Below are 20850 nucleotides of genomic sequence, written 5' to 3'. Positions count from 1 at the left end.
TTGGCTTTCCAGTTCGTTTTTTTTTTTGTAGTTTTCTTCTTCTCTTGTGTTTAAATGACTGTGGTTACTGTCTTTATAATAGAAGCTTAAGCTAAAAAGCTTACAGCACCTAGTATTCCCAGGCAGTCTCCCATCCAAGTACTAACTAGGCCCAACTCTTCTTCGCTTCCGAGATCAGACGGGATCGGGCTTTCAAGGAGTGGTATGGCTGTAAGCGATCACTCCTGGCTGTAGAAGACTATTTCTATATACTCTTCTAAGAGTAATACTTGTTTTAGATCTGCCTGTAAACGGTAGACCACCTGACACCTCAAATGAAAATGATTGGCTTTCCAGTTCGTTTTTTTTTTTGTAGTTTTCTTCTTCTCTTGTGTTTAAATGACTGTGGTTACTGCCTTTATAATAGAAACTTAAGCTAAAAAGCTTACAGCACCTAGTATTCCCAGGCAGTCTCCCATCCAAGTACTAACTAGGCCCAACTCTTCTTCGCTTCCGAGATCAGACGGGATCGGGCTTTCAAGGAGTGGTATGGCCGTAAGCGATCACAGCTGGCTGTAGAAGACTATTTCTATATACTCTTCTAAGAGTAATACTTGTTTTAGATCTGCCTGTAAACGGTAGACCACCTGACACCTCAAATGAAAATGATTGGCTTTCCAGTTCGTTTTTTTTTTTGTTGTTTTTTTTTTTTAAGTTTTCTTCTTCTCTTGTGTTTAAATGACTGTGGTTACTGCCTTTATAATAGAAACTTAAGCTAAAAAGCTTACAGCACCTAGTATTCCCAGGCAGTCTCCCATCCAAGTACTAACTAGGCCCAACTCTTCTTCGCTTCCGAGATCAGACGGGATCGGGCTTTCAAGGAGTGGTATGGCCATAAGCGATCACTGCTGGCTGTAGAAGACTATTTCTATATACTCTTCTAAGAGTAATACTTGTTTTAGATCTGCCTGTAAACGGTAGACCACCTGACACCTCAAATGAAAATGATTGGCTTTCCAGTTCGTTTTTTATTTTATTTTTTTTTTTTTTGTAGTTTTCTTCTTCTCTTGTGTTAAATGACTGTGGTTACTGTCTTTATAATAGAAACTTAAGCTAAAAAGCTTACAGCACCTAGTATTCCCAGGCAGTCTCCCATCCAAGTACTGACTAGGCCAAACTCTTCTTCGCTTCCGAGATCAGACGGGATCGGGCTTTCAAGGAGTGGTATGGCCGTAAGCGATCACTGCTGGCTGTAGAAGACTATTTCTATATACTCTTCTAAGAGTAATACTTGTTTTAGAGCTGCCTGTAAACGGTAGACCACCTGACACCTCAAATGAAAATGATTGGCTTTCCAGTTCGTTTTTTTTTTTTTGTTGTTGTTTTTTTTTAAGTTTTCTTCTTCTCTTGTGTTTAAATGACTTTGGTTACTGCCTTTATAATAGAAACTTAAGCTAAAAAGCTTACAGCACCTAGTATTCCCAGGCAGTCTCCCATCCAAGTACTAACTAGGCCCAACTCTTCTTCGCTTCCGAGATCAGACGGGATCGGGCTTTCAAGGAGTGGTATGGCCGTAAGCGATCACTGCTGGCTGTAGAAGACTATTTCTATATACTCTTCTAAGAGTAATACTTGTTTTAGATCTGCCTGTAAACGGTAGACCACCTGACACCTCAAATGAAAATGATTGGCTTTCCAGTTCGTTTTTTTTTTTTGTAGTTTTCTTCTTCTCTTGTGTTTAAATGACTGTGGTTGCTGCCTTTATAATAGAAACTTAAGCTAAAAAGCTTACAGCACCTAGTATTCCCAGGCAGTCTCCCATCCAAGTACTAACTAGGCCCAACTCTTCTTCGCTTCCGAGATCAGACGGGATCGGGCTTTCAAGGAGTGGTATGGCCATAAGCGATCACTGCTGGCTGTAGAAGACTATTTCTATATACTCTTCTAAGAGTAATACTTGTTTTAGATCTGCCTGTAAACGGTAGACCACCTGACACCTCAAATGAAAATGATTGGCTTTCCAGTTCGTTTTTTTTTTTTGTTGTTTTTTTTTTTAAGTTTTCTTCTTCTCTTGTGTTTAAATGACTGTGGTTACTGCCTTTATAATAGAAACTTAAGCTAAAAAGCTTACAGCACCTAGTATTCCCAGGCAGTCTCCCATCCAAGTACTAACTAGGCCCAACTCTTCTTCGCTTCCGAGATCAGACGGGATCGGGCTTTCAAGGAGTGGTATGGCCGTAAGCAATCACAGCTGGCTGTAGAAGACTATTTCTATATACTCTTCTAAGAGTAATACTTGTTTTAGATCTGCCTGTAAACGGTAGACCACCTGACACCTCAAATGAAAATGATTGGCTTTCCAGTTCGTTTTTTTTTTTGTTGTTTTTTTTTTTAAGTTTTCTTCTTCTCTTGTGTTTAAATGACTGTGGTTACTGCCTTTATAATAGAAACTTAAGCTAAAAAGCTTACACCCCCTAGTATTCCCAGGCAGTCTCCCATCCAAGTACTAACTAGGCCCAACTCTTCTTCGCTTCCGAGATCAGACGGGATCGGGCTTTCAAGGAGTGGTATGGCCGTAAGCGATCACTGCTGGCTGTAGAAGACTATTTCTATATACTCTTCTAAGAGTAATACTTGTTTTAGATCTGCCTGTAAACGGTAGACCACCTGACACCTCAAATGAAAATGATTGGCTTTCCAGTTCGTTTTTTTTTTTTGTAGTTTTCTTCTTCTCTTGTGTTTAAATGACTGTGGTTACTGCCTTTATAATAGAAACTTAAGCTAAAAAGCTTACAGCACCTAGTATTCCCAGGCAGTCTCCCATCCAAGTACTAACTAGGCCCAACTCTTCTTCGCTTCCGAGATCAGACGGGATCGGGCTTTCAAGGAGTGGTATGGCCGTAAGCGATTACTGCTGGCTGTAGACGACTATTTCTATATACTCTTCTAAGAGTAATACTTGTTTTAGAGCTGCCTGTAAATGGTAGACCACCTGACACCTCAAATGAAAATGATTGGCTTTCCAGTTCGTTTTTTTTTTTTTGTAGTTTTCTTCTTCTCTTGTGTTTAAATGACTGTGGTTGCTGCCTTTATAATAGAAACTTAAGCTAAAAAGCTTACAGCACCTAGTATTCCCAGGCAGTCTCCCATCCAAGTACTAACTAGGCCCAACTCTTCTTCGCTTCTGAGATCAGACGGGATCGGGCTTTCAAGGAGTGGTATGGCCATAAGCGATCACTGCTGGCTGTAGAAGACTATTTCTATATACTCTTCTAAGAGTAATACTTGTTTTAGATCTGCCTGTAAACGGTAGACCACCTGACACCTCAAATGAAAATGATTGGCTTTCCAGTTCGTTTTTTTTTTTTGTTGTTTTTTTTTTTTAAGTTTTCTTCTTCTCTTGTGTTTAAATGACTGTGGTTACTGCCTTTATAATAGAAACTTAAGCTAAAAAGCTTACAGCACCTAGTATTCCCAGGCAGTCTCCCATCCAAGTACTAACTAGGCCCAACTCTTCTTCGCTTCCGAGATCAGACGGGATCGGGCTTTCAAGGAGTGGTATGGCCGTAAGCGATCACTGCTGGCTGTAGAAGACTATTTCTATATACTCTTCTAAGAGTAATACTTGTTTTAGATCTGCCTGTAAACGGTAGACCACCTGACACCTCAAATGAAAATGATTGGCTTTCCAGTTCGTTTTTTTTTTTTGTTGTTTTTTTTTTTTAAGTTTTCTTCTTCTCTTGTGTTTAAATGACTGTGGTTACTGCCTTTATAATAGAAACTTAAGCTAAAAAGCTTACAGCACCTAGTATTCCCAGGCAGTCTCCCATCCAAGTACTAACTAGGCCCAACTCTTCTTCGCTTCCGAGATCAGACGGGATCGGGCTTTCAAGGAGTGGTATGGCCGTAAGCGATCACTGCTGGCTGTAGAAGACTATTTCTATATACTCTTCTAAGAGTAATACTTGTTTTAGATCTGCCTGTAAACGGTAGACCACCTGACACCTCAAATGAAAATGATTGGCTTTCCAGTTCGTTTTTTTTTTTTGTAGTTTTCTTCTTCTCTTGTGTTTAAATGACTGTGGTTACTGTCTTTATAATAGAAGCTTAAGCTAAAAAGCTTACAGCACCTAGTATTCCCAGGCAGTCTCCCATCCAAGTACTAACTAGGCCCAACTCTTCTTCGCTTCCGAGATCAGACGGGATCGGGCTTTCAAGGAGTGGTATGGCCGTAAGCGATCACTACTGGCTGTAGAAGACTATTTCTATATACTCTTCTAAGAGTAATACTTGTTTTAGATCTGCCTGTAAACGGTAGACCACCTGACACCTCAAATGAAAATGATTGGCTTTCCAGTTCGTTTTTTTTTTTTGTTGTTTTTTTTTTTTAAGTTTTCTTCTTCTCTTGTGTTTAAATGACTGTGGTTACTGTCTTTATAATAGAAGCTTAAGCTAAAAAGCTTACAGCACCTAGTATTCCCAGGCAGTCTCCCATCCAAGTACTAACTAGGCCCAACTCTTCTTCGCTTCCGAGATCAGACGGGATCGGGCTTTCAAGGAGTGGTATGGCCGTAAGCGGTCACTGCTGGCTGTAGAAGACTATTTCTATATACTCTTCTAAGAGTAATACTTGTTTTAGATCTGCCTGTAAACGGTAGACCACCTGACACCTCAAATGAAAATGATTGGCTTTCCAGTTCGTTTTTTTTTTTGTTGTTTTTTTTTTTTTAAGTTTTCTTCTTCTCTTGTGTTTAAATGACTGTGGTTACTGCCTTTATAATAGAAACTTAAGCTAAAAAGCTTACAGCACCTAGTATTCCCAGGCAGTCTCCCATCGAAGTACTAACTAGGCCCAACTCTTCTTCGCTTCCGAGATCAGACGGGATCGGGCTTTCAAGGAGTGGTATGGCCGTAAGCGATCACTGCTGGCTGTAGAAGACTATTTCTATATACTCTTCTAAGAGTAATACTTGTTTTAGATCTGCCTGTAAACGGTAGACCACCTGACACCTCAAATGAAAATGATTGGCTTTCCAGTTCGTTTTTTTTTTTTGTAGTTTTCTTCTTCTCTTGTGTTTAAATGACTGTGGTTACTGTCTTTATAATAGAAGCTTAAGCTAAAAAGCTTACAGCACCTAGTATTCCCAGGCAGTCTCCCATCCAAGTACTAACTAGGCCCAACTCTTCTTCGCTTCCGAGATCAGACGGGATCGGGCTTTCAAGGAGTGGTATGGCCGTAAGCGATCACTACTGGCTGTAGAAGACTATTTCTATATACTCTTCTAAGAGTAATACTTGTTTTAGATCTGCCTGTAAACGGTAGACCACCTGACACCTCAAATGAAAATGATTGGCTTTCCAGTTCGTTTTTTTTTTTTGTTGTTTTTTTTTTTAAGTTTTCTTCTTCTCTTGTGTTTAAATGACTGTGGTTACTGTCTTTATAATAGAAGCTTAAGCTAAAAAGCTTACAGCACCTAGTATTCCCAGGCAGTCTCCCATCCAAGTACTAACTAGGCCCAACTCTTCTTCGCTTCCGAGATCAGACGGGATCGGGCTTTCAAGGAGTGGTATGGCCGTAAGCGGTCACTGCTGGCTGTAGAAGACTATTTCTATATACTCTTCTAAGAGTAATACTTGTTTTAGATCTGCCTGTAAACGGTAGACCACCTGACACCTCAAATGAAAATGATTGGCTTTCCAGTTCGTTTTTTTTTTTGTTGTTTTTTTTTTTTTAAGTTTTCTTCTTCTCTTGTGTTTAAATGACTGTGGTTACTGCCTTTATAATAGAAACTTAAGCTAAAAAGCTTACAGCACCTAGTATTCCCAGGCAGTCTCCCATCCAAGTACTAACTAGGCCCAACTCTTCTTCGCTTCCGAGATCAGACGGGATCGGGCTTTCAAGGAGTGGTATGGCCGTAAGCGATCACAGCTGGCTGTAGACGACTATTTCTATATACTCTTCTAAGAGTAATACTTGTTTTAGAGCTGCCTGTAAACGGTAGACCACCTGACACCTCAAATGAAAATGATTGGCTTTCCAGTTCGTTTTTTTTTTTTTTTGTAGTTTTCTTCTTCTCTTGTGTTCAAATGACTTTGGTTACTGCCTTTATAATAGAAACTTAAGCTAAAAAGCTTACAGCACCTAGTATTCCCAGGCAGTCTCCCATCCAAGTACTAACTAGGCCCAACTCTTCTTCGCTTCCGAGATCAGACGGGATCGGGCTTTCAAGGAGTGGTATGGCCGTAAGCGATTACTGCTGGCTGTAGACGACTATTTCTATATACTCTTCTAAGAGTAATACTTGTTTTAGAGCTGCCTGTAAACGGTAGACCACCTGACACCTCAAATGAAAATGATTGGCTTTCCAGTTCGTTTTTTTTTTTTTTGTAGTTTTCTTCTTCTCTTGTGTTAAATGACTGTGGTTACTGTCTTTATAATAGAAGCTTAAGCTAAAAAGCTTACAGCACCTAGTATTCCCAGGCAGTCTCCCATCCAAGTACTAACTAGGCCAAACTCTTCTTCGCTTCCGAGATCAGACGGGATCGGGCTTTCAAGGAGTGGTATGGCCGTAAGCGATCACTGCTGGCTGTAGAAGACTATTTCTATATACTCTTCTAAGAGTAATACTTGTTTTAGAGCTGCCTGTAAACGGTAGACCACCTGACACCTCAAATGAAAATGATTGGCTTTCCAGTTCGTTTTTTTTTTTTTTGTAGTTTTCTTCTTCTCTTGTGTTAAATGACTGTGGTTACTGTCTTTATAATAGAAGCTTAAGCTAAAAAGCTTACAGCACCTAGTATTCCCAGGCAGTCTCCCATCCAAGTACTAACTAGGCCAAACTCTTCTTCGCTTCCGAGATCAGACGGGATCGGGCTTTCAAGGAGTGGTATGGCCGTAAGCGATCACTGCTGGCTGTAGAAGACTATTTCTATATACTCTTCTAAGAGTAATACTTGTTTTAGAGCTGCCTGTAAACGGTAGACCACCTGACACCTCAAATGAAAATGATTGGCTTTCCAGTTCGTTTTTTTTTTTTGTTGTTGTTTTTTTTTAAGTTTTCTTCTTCTCTTGTGTTTAAATGACTTTGGTTACTGCCTTTATAATAGAAACTTAAGCTAAAAAGCTTACAGCACCTAGTATTCCCAGGCAGTCTCCCATCCAAGTACTAACTAGGCCCAACTCTTCTTCGCTTCCGAGATCAGACGGGATCGGGCTTTCAAGGAGTGGTATGGCCGTAAGCGATCACTCCTGGGTGTAGAAGACTATTTCTATATAATCTTCTAAGAGTAATACTTGTTTTAGATCTGCCTGTAAACGGTAGACCACCTGACACCTCAAATGAAAATGATTGGCTTTCCAGTTCGTTTTTTTTTTTTGTTGTTTTTTTTTTTTTAAGTTTTCTTCTTCTCTTGTGTTTAAATGACTTTGGTTACTGCCTTTATAATAGAAACTTAAGCTAAAAAGCTTACAGCACCTAGTATTCCCAGGCAGTCTCCCATCCAAGTACTAACTAGGCCCAACTCTTCTTCGCTTCCGAGATCAGACGGGATCGGGCTTTCAATTTTTTTTTTTTTTCTCTTTATTAATCCATCAAATATCAACAAGAACAGAAAATCAACCAACACATAATTCATCAAAACTAAAGTCACATCAACACATTCATGAAATAAAACACACCACAAAATTCACAATTCACAGAAAACCATCCAACCTCTGAAAAAACTCCATTAATAAATATTGCAAAAATCAAAAATAAACATACACAGAAACCACCAAAATAAGCAACATAGAAAAAAAAACCAAAGGCAGGACCCATTGAAGAAAACCCCCCTCCCAACACAACCCCCAAAGAAAACCCCAGAGCCCCACCCACTCTTAACCCCATCAAACCCCAAACAAAACCCCCCAAAACATTCCCACCAAACAAAAACTAAAACCACTACTGCCACCCTTCCCATACATACCTCAACAAAATCAATTATACAATTCATTTCTATATTTATATTTAGATTTATACACATATATATACATATATACACATATACATATACATATATACACATATATATACATATATATATATACACATATACATACATACATATATATACACATACACACATATACATACATATACACACACATACACATGTTACATATATCCCTATACACAAATACCCATTCATTCACATTTATCTCTATATATACTTATATATACATACACACACACACCCCAAAATATTTTATACACGTTTATTAAATATACTCACTTACTCATGTGGGATCCCTACAGTCCAGGTCGACAACGAGCCCTCCGTCAGAGACACCCACGCATGGGTTATCCCCTCCGAAGAGCCTGAGGAAGTTATACCCCTGCCGACCCAGACTGCAGTAATCCCACAGAGTCCTTACCCTTTTAGTTACATTGCTTTTAAATATGGGCCATGCCTCAGCCGGCCCGCCCACAGAACGTACTCTGTTCCTTCGAGCCCATGCTGCCCATCTGGCTTCGGACAGCATGAGCTCGACGGTGTAGACGTGGGGAGACGTGACCCTCCCCTGCATCCCAAAGAGGACCAGGGCCTCCCAGCCCATCACCCCCAAAAGGTCCTGCCACACAGTCCGCCCCAACAGCAGGCGCAGCAACCCCCGGAGGCGTCCCCAGAGACCCCCGAGGTCCGGGCAGGCGACGAAGAGATGTACCACACCCTCGTCGTCCCGCTGACACACCCTACACGTGGCCTCCCCCTCGCCCCGGATCAGGCGGATCCGGCGCTCGGTGAAGATCGCGTGATGCCGAATCAGGAAATCGAGTTGTTCCCGAGAGGCCGGGGCACCCTTCAGCCCCCGACACTTCCACAACCGCTCGGCCACGTCAGAGCCATACAGCGAGCTCCAATAAGGGCCCCACTTTGGCTTGACGAAGGCGATGCTCCTGAAAAAGACATAGAGATCCTTCAACGTGGTCTGGCCAAACTCCAGTCCCTCCGAAAAGAGTACCTTCGTCTGGCCGACCGGATCTCCATGTCTTCTTCCCCTACCTGCCTCAGCCCTCCACTGCCCAGGCAGCGCAGCGATGAGACGCTCATACTGCCTGCGCAGTGTGGCTACCGGCACCCCTTCGTCAACTTCGTGGACAGCGTCGATCACCACCTGCAACGGGAGAAAACCCGGTACGACTTCATACAGAAAGTCACGCAACTGGCGCAGCCCCGCACTCAACCATAGCGGGTAGCACAGCATCCGTCCAGCCCACCGGACCGCCGGGTTCTGGAAGACTGGCTGGTCCAAAACTTCCCTCCTCCCTCCAGGTTCCCAGACCAGTCTGGGCAGGATCTCTCCCCATGCCTGGAACACCTCTCTGAAGAAAGGAGGAAAGTCCCGCAGCCACGAGGCCCTCGGAACCATCCAAAGAGCGCTCGTGCCCAGGCCAAACCCCCCAACCCCATCGAGGTGCTCCCGCATGACATCCTTCCAATTTGCATCCACAGATTGGTCCAGGAACCTCCGGACCACCTTCACCCTCAGCGCCTTCATCCGGGCCAAGGGATCCAGCAGCCCCAGTCCCCCTTCCTCCAACGGCCCGATGACAGTGTCATACGCCACCCTTGGGGTCTTTCCGTCCCACAGGAAAGCGTTGACACTTGCCTTCAGTCTGCCGTACACCCACACAGGCATCGGCAGGACCGCCAAGACATACCACAACTTCGAGAGGAAGAGAGCGTTGAGAACCAACACTCTCCCCCTCAAGAAGAGGGCCCTTGTCTTCCAGAAGCGCAACCTTCTGTCCATCTCCTCGAGCACTTCCTCCCACCTCAGCTGATCTGCCCTGACGCTGTCCCTTCCTACGTTTACGCCCAAGATACGGACTTGATCCTCCACCTCCTTGACTGTGACCAGGCCATCCAAGGAGGGAGCGGATCCTAAACGTAGTAGCTTGGATTTGGTGGTGTTAATCCAAGCCCCTGATGCTTTACCAAAACGACCCATGAGCTCCAGAACTGTAACAACACTCTGTGCGTTCCTCACGATCATGGTCGTGTCGTCTGCGTACTGAAACACCTTGCTAAAGGTGCAACCATCTCCTCTCGGTACTCCCTCGATTCCCCTACACGCCATCACCGCCAAACCCAGGGGCTCGACCACCAGGGTGAACAGAGCAGCCGACAGGGGACACCCCTGCCTGACCGACCTGCACACCCCGATGGCCCGAGTGAGGAAGCCATTACACTTGATCTTACACTGAACTCCCGTGTAGAGTATGTCAATCCACTTTCTAAAAGCGGATCCGAACCCAAAGGCCCCCAGGACCCCCCGCAGATAGCCGTGCTCAACACTGTCGAAAGCCTTCTCCACATCAAGGCTCAACAAGTAGCCTTCTGAGCCCCCCTTTTGCAGGAGCTCAGTGATGTGGCGAATGCTCAAGACAGTGTCCAGCACGTCCCTCCCCGGCACCGCATACGCCTGCGTGGTGCGGACAATATGCGGCAGGGTATACATTAATCTCCCAGCCAAAATCTTGGCCAGGATCTTATAATCCGTATTCAGTAGGGTAATGGGCCTGTAGTTGTTAAGAGAAGCCCTGTCCCCCTTCTTACACACCATCCGCACCAACCCCAACTTCATTGAGGGACACATCTCCCCATCCCTGAAGATGGAGTTGTACAAAGCCGCCAAAATTGGCACTAGGATATTACTAAAGGCTTTGTACAACTCAGACGGGAGCCCATCCCACCCCGGACTCTTTCCAGTCCTCAGGGCCGAGATGGCCTCCCGTACCTCATCCTCAGAGATGATCGCATCACACACCTCCAAGCAGTTCTGCGGCACCGCCGCAGAGACATGGCCCAACATATACTTTACCTCACTATCATTACACCCTCTACTCATGAACATATTTTCATAATACCTCTCTACCTCTTTTAATATATTATTTATCCCCCTTACCTGTCCTCCATCACTCCTCCTTACCTCCCCCAGGGCTGCAGATGACTGCCTCCTCTTTTCTAGATTGAAGAAGAAGGCAGTACATCTCTCTCCCTCTATCTCCCTCTTTGCCCGACTCCTTACCCATGCTCCTCTCCACTTCTTCTCCTCTATCATTTCCAATTTATGCTCTAATTCTATTATTTTATCCCCCTCTACCTCCCCTCCCGCCCTCAATTTCTCTAATTCCCTTCTTACCTTTCTTTCCTCCCCCTCCCTCCAATACTTCATCATACCCCCATATTTTCTTGAATATATTTTAATATCATATTTAATATTATCCCACCATACCCTTACCTCATCATAATAAAGGGGAGAGCCGACCTGACCTCGGATGATGTCCCCCACTGCCAAACTATAAAGTGGGTCCTCCAGGAAGGACGTGTTCAAAGCCCACACCCCAGGCCCCCTCTCAACCTCCGATGTTTCCATGACTATGGAGAGAAAGGAATGGTCACTCACCGATGTTTCCACGTATTTCACTGATGTTACCATGTGACCCCATCTCCTCTTGCAGAGTGCCAGATCTAAACGGCTTTGTTTGAGAGAGCCTTCCACCCACTGTTTTCGGGAGAAGACTCTCTCACCCTCATTCCTTTCTCTCCACACGTCCATGAGATCCTTGTCCTGCATCATGGCCCGGAGTGCTTCTCTGCCCACATCCGACCTGAAGCGCATCCCCTCAGGCAGGTCCGCTCTCCCCTGCACAGTATTAAAATCCCCCACAACGAGCACCCTCTTCCATCCCCGCAGCTTCTGGCTGAGGGCCTGGAAGAAAGTTGCCTTCTCCCTCTGATCGTTGGGGGCATGCAAACACACCAACAAAAACCCAAAATTACACAACACACACTCCACCCCTATACATTTCCCCATATTCAATTGGAAGACCATTCTTGCTCGCTCACACGCACCCCTCCGAACAAGAATGGCGACCCCACTCCCCAACCCTCCCTGACCTGCACTCGCAAACACCTCCCCATCCCATTCCCTTTTAACTATATCCTCATTCACTCCTCCCCATCCCGTTTCTTGTAAGCATATGAGATCTGCCCTTCCCAACATGGCCAAAACGCGCCGTAATTTCTCCAGGGACGTAAGGCCCCTGGCATTAAAAGAAACTAAATTTAGGGCCATCTTGGAAAAGACAGATCTCTATCCCCCCCACCTATATCATTATTTCTATACATCATTACACTAGACATTTTACACAATTAATCTATCCACTACTATCGTTATACCAAACCAGTAATATTATCCTTCTTACCCCCTGTGGTGAAATTGTGGAAGAGTACGTCCACTTGACGTACTCTCCTCATACCGTCCATCCCCTCCCCCCCTTTTCGTCCAATTTCTTTCCTCTCCCTAGCCCTTGCCAGGTTAGGCCGAGGTCTCATGGCCTGCCGTCCCTGAGGTGTGTTCTTCAAACCCGAGTCCTCCACAGCCCCTCGAGCCTCCTCCTCGGGTTCAAACGACGGCCTCTTATTAGTCACGTCTGGGTCAGTCCTTACCCCGTCCTGGTCTACGTCCATTTGCTCCCCCCATGACTTCGTCAGAGGGGATCTCTGATCGTCCTGTCTCACGTCCTGTTCGTACACCATCTTGTCAGTCTCAGTCCTTGTCTGTGGCCCGTTCTCGTGACCACCCTCAGTTTGCTCTTCTCTGCCCTCCACTTCAGGGCCCCTTTTGGCAGGGACTACCTCCTCAAACTCCCGTTCCACCTCCTCCTGTTCCCTCTGTCTCTTTTCCACCCTGTCCACCGGCTGCCTCTCTTTCTCGGCACTCTGTTGCGACTGCTCAGGCTGACCCACGCACACGCAACCCATCGGGGCCCTTCGGCAGTCCGGGCACTTTGCCGCCTTACACTCCCTCGCAAAGTGCCCCTGTTCGCCACACTCACGACACACGAAGTCGGGGCACTGCCTCATGACATGACCCGGCCTCATGCACTGGCGACATAATTTCTGCTGACGGTCGTGGAGCACTCTAAAGTACTGTGGCCCCTCCAGAGTCTCAAACCTCACGCTGTATGGTAGGCATGGCAGACTCGGTGGAAACCTGACTTTCACAAACCTCGTCCCGTCCGCCACCATCGTCCCCGGGAAATACCGCCTCTGGATCGGCCGCAGGATAGTCACGCCCCATACCCTCAGCTTCGCCATTATGTCCTCATCGGATATATAGGCCGGCAGATGTAAGAAAGACACCATATAATCCGTGCGCAGCATCCTGCGCACCGTATACACAGTGTCCCCGATCTTCAGACCATCCTCCAGCTTCTCCGCAGCGGCCTCCGAGTCCAGCGTGAGCTCGAACTCTCCCAACTTCTTGGGACGGAGTGCCAACAGACTCCCCGCTCCCAACAGACCCTCGACAGCCCTGATTATGTCAATCGGGGACACCGTTTTCGGGTCCGCGACCTCCAGTGCGACCGTGGCCTCTCGTGTGAACCGTGTCCCTGACCCTGGCCTCGATGTTCCCACTCGCCCCTCTGCAACCCCAGAGGGCCCCGCCACGGCCGCCTCTCGTGCTGCCGTTGCCGCCCTCCGTAGCATTGCCCTCCGCTCCTCCTCAGAGCCAGGATCCACGGTCTCACCAGGCCGCGTGCCACCCCCCTTCGCATGCCCACCACCTACTTGGGCCCCGACCGTTGTACCCTCCACCGGTACACTCTGGTTGCTTGAAGCCTGCACCACCTTCTTCCCCGGCCGCACCGCTTCCGAATGTGCTTGTGGGCCCATCGTCATCGCTGCTCCCTCTTGCCGCACAGAAAAGGCAGCTCCAGCAGTCAGGGTGGCGGTTTCTGCACACAGAGACACAGACACATTTTCAGTTCCTAAAACCCCAGGCTGATTCTCAGACCTGGGATTTGATTTGAACTTTGCTTTCATCGGCGGCCTGAGTCTACTCTCTCCCGCTGCAGCAGCAGGAACACCCCTCGCCACCAGTCCATCCAGGGAGAGTTCTCGAGTAGCCTCCACCTGTTGCCTCACCGCATTCTCCCCCTTCTTCTTCCCGTCCACAACCTCAGTCCCTCTATCTCCTCCCATTGGAGCCCGAACCCCCGTTCCTTTGACTGAGTCCTTAGGCACCCCCCTCTCCCGCAACCTCTCCTCCTTTCCGTCTCCCCCCAGTGTCTCTTCCCCCAGTCCAGCTCTCATACAGGCTTCCGAGGTCTCCCCCGCAAGCCTCCCCGTCTTGCTCCTCATCCTCTCAATCCCTCCCTTTGCCTGCTCCGCCTCATCCGAACTGTCATTTATAAAATCCACCAATTCATCATCGAAATACTCATCCCCACATTCAACATACTCCATCCCATCATCGCTCGATATCTCCACATCCTCCTTCTTTCTTCTAGCGACCGTTGCCGTTTTCGCCCCACTCTCTTCTCCTCTCCTCACCTCCATTCCTCTCCCGCTCCGTCCACCCTCTCCACCTTCCTCCTTTCTCCTCTCTTTCTCCGCCGCTTTACTCCCGCGACTCGATCCTCTTTCTCCCGCCGATCGCTCCACCTCTCTCTCTGCCGTCTCCTTCTCCCTCTCCGACGCCGCTCTCGCTGCCGACGCCGCCCTCTCTCCCGCCACAGTCACGGCTCCAGCGCCCTTCACCGCCGCAGCTCTCACACTCTCCACTCTCCCGTCCACCACCGCCGAGGCTTCAGCTTTCGCCGCCGACGCGGCTCCGGCTTTTCCCTTCCTCATTTTTCGCCGCGCCCTCACTCACACAGAGGTGCGCGGCGCGAACAAAACAAAACAAAAAAACGCGGTCAAAAACCGCTCTTCATTAACAAAAACCACACCACTAAGTCAAAAAACCTTTCATACAAAACAAAACCATCGAATACCCCTAACAAAAATCGCTCTAAACTCTTAAATTTTAATAACTTTCGCCTCCGATTCTATCTTCTCTCTGTAAAACGCCGCGCATGCGCGTCGGTCTTTCAAGGAGTGGTATGGCCGTAAGCGATTACTGCTGGCTGTAGACGACTATTTCTATATACTCTTCTAAGAGTAATACTTGTTTTAGAGCTGCCTGTAAACGGTAGACCACCTGACACCTCAAATGAAAATGATTGGCTTTCCAGTTCGTTTTTTTTTTTTTTGTAGTTTTCTTCTTCTCTTGTGTTCAAATGACTTTGGTTACTGCCTTTATAATAGAAACTTAAGCTAAAAAGCTTACAGCACCTAGTATTCCCAGGCAGTCTCCCATCCAAGTACTAACTAGGCCCAACTCTTCTTCGCTTCCGAGATCAGACGGGATCGGGCTTTCAAGGAGTGGTATGGCCGTAAGCGATTACTGCTGGCTGTAGACGACTATTTCTATATACTCTTCTAAGAGTAATACTTGTTTTAGAGCTGCCTGTAAACGGTAGACCACCTGACACCTCAAATGAAAATGATTGGCTTTCCAGTTCGTTTTTTTTTTTTTTTGTAGTTTTCTTCTTCTCTTGTGTTAAATGACTGTGGTTACTGTCTTTATAATAGAAGCTTAAGCTAAAAAGCTTACAGCACCTAGTATTCCCAGGCAGTCTCCCATCCAAGTACTAACTAGGCCAAACTCTTCTTCGCTTCCGAGATCAGACGGGATCGGGCTTTCAAGGAGTGGTATGGCCGTAAGCGATCACTGCTGGCTGTAGAAGACTATTTCTATATACTCTTCTAAGAGTAATACTTGTTTTAGAGCTGCCTGTAAACGGTAGACCACCTGACACCTCAAATGAAAATGATTGGCTTTCCAGTTCGTTTTTTTTTTTTTGTTGTTGTTTTTTTTTAAGTTTTCTTCTTCTCTTGTGTTTAAATGACTTTGGTTACTGCCTTTATAATAGAAACTTAAGCTAAAAAGCTTACAGCACCTAGTATTCCCAGGCAGTCTCCCATCCAAGTACTAACTAGGCCCAACTCTTCTTCGCTTCCGAGATCAGACGGGATCAGGCTTTCAAGGAGTGGTATGGCCGTAAGCGATCACTCCTGGCTGTAGAAGACTATTTCTATATACTCTTCTAAGAGTAATACTTGTTTTAGATCTGCCTGTAAACGGTAGACCACCTGACACCTCAAATGAAAATGATTGGCTTTCCAGTTCGTTTTTTTTTTTTGTTGTTTTTTTTTTTAAGTTTTCTTCTTCTCTTGTGTTTAAATGACTGTGGTTACTGCCTTTATAATAGAAACTTAAGCTAAAAAGCTTACAGCACCTAGTATTCCCAGGCAGTCTCCCATCCAAGTACTAACTAGGCCCAACTCTTCTTCGCTTCCGAGATCAGACGGGATCGGGCTTTCAAGGAGTGGTATGGCCGTAAGCGATCACTCCTGGCTGTAGAAGACTATTTCTATATACTCTTCTAAGAGTAATACTTGTTTTAGATCTGCCTGTAAACGGTAGACCACCTGACACCTCAAATGAAAATGATTGGCTTTCCAGTTCGTTTTTTTTTTTGTTGTTGTTTTTTTTTTTTTAAGTTTTCTTCTTCTCTTGTGTTTAAATGACTTTGGTTACTGCCTTTATAATAGAAACTTAAGCTAAAAAGCTTACAGCACCTAGTATTCCCAGGCAGTCTCCCATCCAAGTACTAACTAGGCCCAACTCTTCTTCGCTTCCGAGATCAGACGGGATCGGGCTTTCAAGGAGTGGTATGGCCGTAAGCGATTACTGCTGGCTGTAGACGACTATTTCTATATACTCTTCTAAGAGTAATACTTGTTTTAGAGCTGCCTGTAAACGGTAGACCACCTGACACCTCAAATGAAAATGATTGGCTTTCCCGTTCGTTTTTTTTTTTTTTGTAGTTTTCTTCTTCTCTTGTGTTCAAATGACTTTGGTTACTGCCTTTATAATAGAAACTTAAGCTAAAAAGCTTACAGCACCTAGTATTCCCAGGCAGTCTCCCATCCAAGTACTAACTAGGCCCAACTCTTCTTCGCTTCCGAGATCAGACGGGATCGGGCTTTCAAGGAGTGGTATGGCCGTAAGCGATTACTGCTGGCTGTAGACGACTATTTCTATATACTCTTCTAAGAGTAATACTTGTTTTAGAGCTGCCTGTAAACGGTAGACCACCTGACACCTCAAATGAAAATGATTGGCTTTCCAGTTCGTTTTTTTTTTTTTTGTAGTTTTCTTCTTCTCTTGTGTTAAATGACTGTGGTTACTGTCTTTATAATAGAAGCTTAAGCTAAAAAGCTTACAGCACCTAGTATTCCCAGGCAGTCTCCCATCCAAGTACTAACTAGGCCAAACTCTTCTTCGCTTCCGAGATCAGACGGGATCGGGCTTTCAAGGAGTGGTATGGCCGTAAGCGATCACTGCTGGCTGTAGAAGACTATTTCTATATACTCTTCTAAGAGTAATACTTGTTTTAGAGCTGCCTGTAAACGGTAGACCACCTGACACCTCAAATGAAAATGATTGGCTTTCCAGTTCGTTTTTTTTTTTTGTTGTTGTTTTTTTTTAAGTTTTCTTCTTCTCTTGTGTTTAAATGACTTTGGTTACTGCCTTTATAATAGAAACTTAAGCTAAAAAGCTTACAGCACCTAGTATTCCCAGGCAGTCTCCCATCCAAGTACTAACTAGGCCCAACTCTTCTTCGCTTCCGAGATCAGACGGGATCGGGCTTTCAAGGAGTGGTATGGCCGTAAGCGATCACTCCTGGGTGTAGAAGACTATTTCTATATAATCTTCTAAGAGTAATACTTGTTTTAGATCTGCCTGTAAACGGTAGACCACCTGACACCTCAAATGAAAATGATTGGCTTTCCAGTTCGTTTTTTTTTTTGTTGTTTTTTTTTTTTTAAGTTTTCTTCTTCTCTTGTGTTTAAATGACTTTGGTTACTGCCTTTATAATAGAAACTTAAGCTAAAAAGCTTACAGCACCTAGTATTCCCAGGCAGTCTCCCATCCAAGTACTAACTAGGCCCAACTCTTCTTCGCTTCCGAGATCAGACGGGATCGGGCTTTCAATTTTTTTTTTTTTTCTCTTTATTAATCCATCAAATATCAACAAGAACAGAAAATCAACCAACACATAATTCATCAAAACTAAAGTCACATCAACACATTCATGAAATAAAACACACCACAAAATTCACAATTCACAGAAAACCATCCAACCTCTGAAAAAACTCCATTAATAAATATTGCAAAAATCAAAAATAAACATACACAGAAACCACCAAAATAAGCAACATAGAAAAAAAAACCAAAGGCAGGACCCATTGAAGAAAACCCCCCTCCCAACACAACCCCCAAAGAAAACCCCAGAGCCCCACCCACTCTTAACCCCATCAAACCCCAAACAAAACCCCCCAAAACATTCCCACCAAACAAAAACTAAAACCACTACTGCCACCCTTCCCATACATACCTCAACAAAATCAATTATACAATTCATTTCTATATTTATATTTAGATTTATACACATATATATACATATATACACATATACATATACATATATACACATATATATACATATATATATATACACATATACATACATACATATATATACACATACACACATATACATACATATACACACACATACACATGTTACATATATCCCTATACACAAATACCCATTCATTCACATTTATCTCTATATATACTTATATATACATACACACACACACCCCAAAATATTTTATACACGTTTATTAAATATACTCACTTACTCATGTGGGATCCCTACAGTCCAGGTCGACAACGAGCCCTCCGTCAGAGACACCCACGCATGGGTTATCCCCTCCGAAGAGCCTGAGGAAGTTATACCCCTGCCGACCCAGACTGCAGTAATCCCACAGAGTCCTTACCCTTTTAGTTACATTGCTTTTAAATATGGGCCATGCCTCAGCCGGCCCGCCCACAGAACGTACTCTGTTCCTTCGAGCCCATGCTGCCCATCTGGCTTCGGACAGCATGAGCTCGACGGTGTAGACGTGGGGAGACGTGACCCTCCCCTGCATCCCAAAGAGGACCAGGGCCTCCCAGCCCATCACCCCCAAAAGGTCCTGCCACACAGTCCGCCCCAACAGCAGGCGCAGCAACCCCCGGAGGCGTCCCCAGAGACCCCCGAGGTCCGGGCAGGCGACGAAGAGATGTACCACACCCTCGTCGTCCCGCTGACACACCCTACACGTGGCCTCCCCCTCGCCCCGGATCAGGCGGATCCGGCGCTCGGTGAAGATCGCGTGATGCCGAATCAGGAAATCGAGTTGTTCCCGAGAGGCCGGGGCACCCTTCAGCCCCCGACACTTCCACAACCGCTCGGCCACGTCAGAGCCATACAGCGAGCTCCAATAAGGGCCCCACTTTGGCTTGACGAAGGCGATGCTCCTGAAAAAGACATAGAGATCCTTCAACGTGGTCTGGCCAAACTCCAGTCCCTCCGAAAAGAGTACCTTCGTCTGGCCGACCGGATCTCCATGTCTTCTTCCCCTACCTGCCTCAGCCCTCCACTGCCCAGGCAGCGCAGCGATGAGACGCTCATACTGCCTGCGCAGTGTGGCTACCGGCACCCCTTCGTCAACTTCGTGGACAGCGTCGATCACCACCTGCAACGGGAGAAAACCCGGTACGACTTCATACAGAAAGTCACGCAACTGGCGCAGCCCCGCACTCAACCATAGCGGGTAGCACAGCATCCGTCCAGCCCACCGGACCGCCGGGTTCTGGAAGACTGGCTGGTCCAAAACTTCCCTCCTCCCTCCAGGTTCCCAGACCAGTCTGGGCAGGATCTCTCCCCATGCCTGGAACACCTCTCTGAAGAAAGGAGGAAAGTCCCGCAGCCACGAGGCCCTCGGAACCATCCAAAGAGCGCTCGTGCCCAGGCCAAACCCCCCAACCCCATCGAGGTGCTCCCGCATGACATCCTTCCAATTTGCATCCACAGATTGGTCCAGGAACCTCCGGACCACCTTCACCCTCAGCGCCTTCATCCGGGCCAAGGGATCCAGCAGCCCCAGTCCCCCTTCCTCCAACGGCCCGATGACAGTGTCATACGCCACCCTTGGGGTCTTTCCGTCCCACAGGAAAGCGTTGACACTTGCCTTCAGTCTGCCGTACACCCACACAGGCATCGGCAGGACCGCCAAGACATACCACAACTTCGAGAGGAAGAGAGCGTTGAGAACCAACACTCTCCCCCTCAAGAAGAGGGCCCTTGTCTTCCAGAAGCGCAACCTTCTGTCCATCTCCTCGAGCACTTCCTCCCACCTCAGCTGATCTGCCCTGACGCTGTCCCTTCCTACGTTTACGCCCAAGATACGGACTTGATCCTCCACCTCCTTGACTGTGACCAGGCCATCCAAGGAGGGAGCGGATCCTAAACGTAGTAGCTTGGATTTGGTGGTGTTAATCCAAGCCCCTGATGCTTTACCAAAACGACCCATGAGCTCCAGAACTGTAACAACACTCTGTGCGTTCCTCACGATCATGGTCGTGTCGTCTGCGTACTGAAACACCTTGCTAAAGGTGCAACCATCTCCTCTCGGTACTCCCTCGATTCCCCTACACGCCATCACCGCCAAACCCAGGGGCTCGACCACCAGGGTGAACAGAGCAGCCGACAGGGGACACCCCTGCCTGACCGACCTGCACACCCCGATGGCCCGAGTGAGGAAGCCATTACACTTGATCTTACACTGAACTCCCGTGTAGAGTATGTCAATCCACTTTCTAAAAGCGGATCCGAACCCAAAGGCCCCCAGGACCCCCCGCAGATAGCCGTGCTCAACACTGTCGAAAGCCTTCTCCACATCAAGGCTCAACAAGTAGCCTTCTGAGCCCCCCTTTTGCAGGAGCTCAGTGATGTGGCGAATGCTCAAGACAGTGTCCAGCACGTCCCTCCCCGGCACCGCATACGCCTGCGTGGTGCGGACAATATGCGGCAGGGT

The 20850-nt window shown here is 46.4% G+C and overlaps 23 non-coding genes and 7 pseudogenes across 23 annotated transcripts; all 30 read right to left on the bottom strand.

The window, feature by feature from the left end:
- Positions 1-97: 97 nt before the first annotated feature.
- On the bottom strand, positions 98-216 carry LOC136698902 (5S ribosomal RNA). The gene has a single exon (XR_010803468.1). It is a non-coding gene; the product is annotated as a 5S ribosomal RNA (ribosomal RNA).
- A 205-nt stretch (positions 217-421) lies between these two features.
- Positions 422-540, bottom strand: LOC136698667 (5S ribosomal RNA). The gene has a single exon (XR_010803239.1). It is a non-coding gene; the product is annotated as a 5S ribosomal RNA (ribosomal RNA).
- Positions 541-760: 220 nt separating this feature from the next.
- Positions 761-879, bottom strand: LOC136698972 (5S ribosomal RNA). The gene has a single exon (XR_010803533.1). It is a non-coding gene; the product is annotated as a 5S ribosomal RNA (ribosomal RNA).
- Positions 880-1098: 219 nt separating this feature from the next.
- LOC136698505 (5S ribosomal RNA) lies at positions 1099-1217 on the bottom strand (annotated as a pseudogene).
- Positions 1218-1439: 222 nt separating this feature from the next.
- LOC136698666 (5S ribosomal RNA) lies at positions 1440-1558 on the bottom strand. The gene has a single exon (XR_010803238.1). It is a non-coding gene; the product is annotated as a 5S ribosomal RNA (ribosomal RNA).
- Positions 1559-1764: 206 nt separating this feature from the next.
- On the bottom strand, positions 1765-1883 carry LOC136698971 (5S ribosomal RNA). The gene has a single exon (XR_010803532.1). It is a non-coding gene; the product is annotated as a 5S ribosomal RNA (ribosomal RNA).
- A 220-nt stretch (positions 1884-2103) lies between these two features.
- On the bottom strand, positions 2104-2222 carry LOC136698665 (5S ribosomal RNA). Its single transcript, XR_010803237.1, has one exon. It is a non-coding gene; the product is annotated as a 5S ribosomal RNA (ribosomal RNA).
- A 219-nt stretch (positions 2223-2441) lies between these two features.
- LOC136698509 (5S ribosomal RNA) lies at positions 2442-2560 on the bottom strand (annotated as a pseudogene).
- A 206-nt stretch (positions 2561-2766) lies between these two features.
- On the bottom strand, positions 2767-2885 carry LOC136698664 (5S ribosomal RNA). Its single transcript, XR_010803236.1, has one exon. It is a non-coding gene; the product is annotated as a 5S ribosomal RNA (ribosomal RNA).
- A 207-nt stretch (positions 2886-3092) lies between these two features.
- LOC136698423 (5S ribosomal RNA) lies at positions 3093-3211 on the bottom strand (annotated as a pseudogene).
- Positions 3212-3432: 221 nt separating this feature from the next.
- LOC136698663 (5S ribosomal RNA) lies at positions 3433-3551 on the bottom strand. Its single transcript, XR_010803235.1, has one exon. It is a non-coding gene; the product is annotated as a 5S ribosomal RNA (ribosomal RNA).
- A 221-nt stretch (positions 3552-3772) lies between these two features.
- LOC136698662 (5S ribosomal RNA) lies at positions 3773-3891 on the bottom strand. The gene has a single exon (XR_010803234.1). It is a non-coding gene; the product is annotated as a 5S ribosomal RNA (ribosomal RNA).
- A 206-nt stretch (positions 3892-4097) lies between these two features.
- Positions 4098-4216, bottom strand: LOC136698661 (5S ribosomal RNA). Its single transcript, XR_010803233.1, has one exon. It is a non-coding gene; the product is annotated as a 5S ribosomal RNA (ribosomal RNA).
- Positions 4217-4437: 221 nt separating this feature from the next.
- On the bottom strand, positions 4438-4556 carry LOC136698659 (5S ribosomal RNA). The gene has a single exon (XR_010803231.1). It is a non-coding gene; the product is annotated as a 5S ribosomal RNA (ribosomal RNA).
- A 221-nt stretch (positions 4557-4777) lies between these two features.
- On the bottom strand, positions 4778-4896 carry LOC136698918 (5S ribosomal RNA). The gene has a single exon (XR_010803483.1). It is a non-coding gene; the product is annotated as a 5S ribosomal RNA (ribosomal RNA).
- Positions 4897-5102: 206 nt separating this feature from the next.
- LOC136698658 (5S ribosomal RNA) lies at positions 5103-5221 on the bottom strand. The gene has a single exon (XR_010803230.1). It is a non-coding gene; the product is annotated as a 5S ribosomal RNA (ribosomal RNA).
- Positions 5222-5441: 220 nt separating this feature from the next.
- On the bottom strand, positions 5442-5560 carry LOC136698657 (5S ribosomal RNA). The gene has a single exon (XR_010803229.1). It is a non-coding gene; the product is annotated as a 5S ribosomal RNA (ribosomal RNA).
- A 221-nt stretch (positions 5561-5781) lies between these two features.
- Positions 5782-5900, bottom strand: LOC136698656 (5S ribosomal RNA). Its single transcript, XR_010803228.1, has one exon. It is a non-coding gene; the product is annotated as a 5S ribosomal RNA (ribosomal RNA).
- Positions 5901-6109: 209 nt separating this feature from the next.
- On the bottom strand, positions 6110-6228 carry LOC136698655 (5S ribosomal RNA). Its single transcript, XR_010803227.1, has one exon. It is a non-coding gene; the product is annotated as a 5S ribosomal RNA (ribosomal RNA).
- Positions 6229-6435: 207 nt separating this feature from the next.
- LOC136698400 (5S ribosomal RNA) lies at positions 6436-6554 on the bottom strand (annotated as a pseudogene).
- Positions 6555-6761: 207 nt separating this feature from the next.
- LOC136698399 (5S ribosomal RNA) lies at positions 6762-6880 on the bottom strand (annotated as a pseudogene).
- Positions 6881-7101: 221 nt separating this feature from the next.
- Positions 7102-7220, bottom strand: LOC136698654 (5S ribosomal RNA). Its single transcript, XR_010803226.1, has one exon. It is a non-coding gene; the product is annotated as a 5S ribosomal RNA (ribosomal RNA).
- Positions 7221-15135: 7915 nt separating this feature from the next.
- On the bottom strand, positions 15136-15254 carry LOC136698653 (5S ribosomal RNA). Its single transcript, XR_010803225.1, has one exon. It is a non-coding gene; the product is annotated as a 5S ribosomal RNA (ribosomal RNA).
- Positions 15255-15462: 208 nt separating this feature from the next.
- On the bottom strand, positions 15463-15581 carry LOC136698398 (5S ribosomal RNA; annotated as a pseudogene).
- Positions 15582-15803: 222 nt separating this feature from the next.
- On the bottom strand, positions 15804-15922 carry LOC136698256 (5S ribosomal RNA). The gene has a single exon (XR_010803021.1). It is a non-coding gene; the product is annotated as a 5S ribosomal RNA (ribosomal RNA).
- A 220-nt stretch (positions 15923-16142) lies between these two features.
- On the bottom strand, positions 16143-16261 carry LOC136698652 (5S ribosomal RNA). Its single transcript, XR_010803224.1, has one exon. It is a non-coding gene; the product is annotated as a 5S ribosomal RNA (ribosomal RNA).
- Positions 16262-16485: 224 nt separating this feature from the next.
- On the bottom strand, positions 16486-16604 carry LOC136698651 (5S ribosomal RNA). The gene has a single exon (XR_010803223.1). It is a non-coding gene; the product is annotated as a 5S ribosomal RNA (ribosomal RNA).
- A 208-nt stretch (positions 16605-16812) lies between these two features.
- LOC136698650 (5S ribosomal RNA) lies at positions 16813-16931 on the bottom strand. The gene has a single exon (XR_010803222.1). It is a non-coding gene; the product is annotated as a 5S ribosomal RNA (ribosomal RNA).
- A 207-nt stretch (positions 16932-17138) lies between these two features.
- Positions 17139-17257, bottom strand: LOC136698397 (5S ribosomal RNA; annotated as a pseudogene).
- A 221-nt stretch (positions 17258-17478) lies between these two features.
- Positions 17479-17597, bottom strand: LOC136698648 (5S ribosomal RNA). The gene has a single exon (XR_010803220.1). It is a non-coding gene; the product is annotated as a 5S ribosomal RNA (ribosomal RNA).
- Positions 17598-20850: the final 3253 nt, after the last annotated feature.

The sequence above is a fragment of the Hoplias malabaricus genome, chromosome 5, assembly GCF_029633855.1.
Source record: "Hoplias malabaricus isolate fHopMal1 chromosome 5, fHopMal1.hap1, whole genome shotgun sequence".
Taxonomy (NCBI): domain Eukaryota; kingdom Metazoa; phylum Chordata; class Actinopteri; order Characiformes; family Erythrinidae; genus Hoplias; species Hoplias malabaricus.
Note: the sequence above shows the minus strand (reverse complement) of the source record. Positions and strands in the feature narration are given on the sequence as shown.